Raw genomic sequence first — 1,618 nt, forward strand, 5'->3', positions numbered from 1 at the left:
CAGTGACCGTCTTTTTGTAGTAAAGGACCTCTCATACTTTAATGAGTGGGAAGAGGACATGAAGTGACGTGAGGTTAGCTCAGCTGCATTGAAATCAGATGAGCGCACATGTGCAAATGCAGCTCCCGATCGGGGCGAAGTTCATGGGATTTTGTCCACAGAATGATAAGAGCACACGTTTTAACCCATTATCTTATTATTTACCACTCAGTATTTTAACTTAAGCGCTGCAAGCCATGCATACAGCGCGCCGGACATGACAGGTTTTCTGGTATGCAAAACAAGTACTTTAAATGAATTCCTTAGCTTATTGCCGTTACTGTGGCAGCCAACAACAGCACAACTTAACCCTCCGCACATATTTATATTTAGTTATATTGAAAAAGTTTCAATTCAGTCGATCTTTTACCCCGTTTTAATATGGATTTCTATGGAGACCGGCCGTTGCTGTCAGGCAAGATGGCAGATAGCAGCGGCGGCACATAATATCCGCGTTCTGATTGGCCAGATCTCCTGTCAATCAAGCTCTTTGCGAATGGCCAATTGTTAGATCTTTTTCATTTGTTTTTCTTTCACCGTAAAAAAAAAGTTATCACTGAATGACCCAGCTACAGTACCATAATAAAGCTACATTGCTATTTTTAATGTCACATTATGTTGCACATGCAGCATTAAAGCCCAGTGGATTGTTGCAACGCACACACTTTCATGAACTATCTTTATTTTCATATTTAGTGCAGTTCATATTCAAGTGTGTTCAGCCTAAGCAAAATTATACTGCTCTGCTAAATGCTGATATTTAGCACAATCTATTTGTTTTCCTTGTATAAATTAAACTAATCTGAATTAGTTCTTTTGGTGAATGGAATCAAAAGTCTAAGTCCCTATCTACTTGAATAAGAAATTGTCCAAAATCTGTTGAAAATGGTATAATAAATTTAGCTTAATGGGGTTTAAATGACTTTTAAAAATATGCATTTTTCATGCTGGTCCAGCTGGTGTATAGTCTAGAATAAAAGTTAATTGGCTCTCTTAACTGTAAGGCTGAATTCCCTTTCTTGCAGCTGCCGTATTGAGCTTTGAAATGTATCCTTTTTATTTTTCTACACGTGGTCCGTGTCCTCATCATTTTGTTTCCAGATTAGCCTAGTGCAGTCTTTCATTAATTTAACATCTGTTGACCAAATACAAACCCACTATAGCCTTCTGTACAGTGTTTACCAGTTTGTTGAGTACTAGTCACAACCCTAAGTGTGAGGGTTAAGATAAGGTAAGCAGAGAGTTAGCGAGTAAGCGGAGAGTGGAAATTATCCAGTAAACCCCACCGTATGTTTGTTTGCGGAGAGCTTAAGCTCTTGGCAGTGAAATCAGTGAGGTGGATTGGTTGAGGCTGGTGTGTGTGTGCGTGTGTGTGTGTGTGTGTGTGTGTGTGTGTGTGTGTGTGTGTGTGATGATGGCTGAATTGATAAGCGGGACTCTGTCTTATCACCCAGACAGACCCAATGAGACGTGCGGTGAAACGCCACTGGATTGAACACAAAATTAAAGCACCACTAGGGAAGGGAGCATGTAATTGAAGAGCTAGTCCATCTCTTTCCCTTTTTTCTCTTTGTTTTTC

General features: G+C 39.9%; 1 protein-coding gene across 4 annotated transcripts in view; it reads left to right on the forward strand.

Annotated features, from left to right (window-relative positions):
• The window catches only part of LOC107661489 (whirlin-like), a 114,262-nt gene that overhangs the window by 34,113 nt on the left and 78,531 nt on the right, over positions 1–1,618 (forward strand). The window lies entirely within an intron of this gene.

This window comes from Sinocyclocheilus anshuiensis, unplaced genomic scaffold (assembly GCF_001515605.1).
Source record: "Sinocyclocheilus anshuiensis isolate Anshui unplaced genomic scaffold, SAMN03320099.WGS_v1.1 scaffold457, whole genome shotgun sequence".
NCBI classification, from domain to species: domain Eukaryota; kingdom Metazoa; phylum Chordata; class Actinopteri; order Cypriniformes; family Cyprinidae; genus Sinocyclocheilus; species Sinocyclocheilus anshuiensis.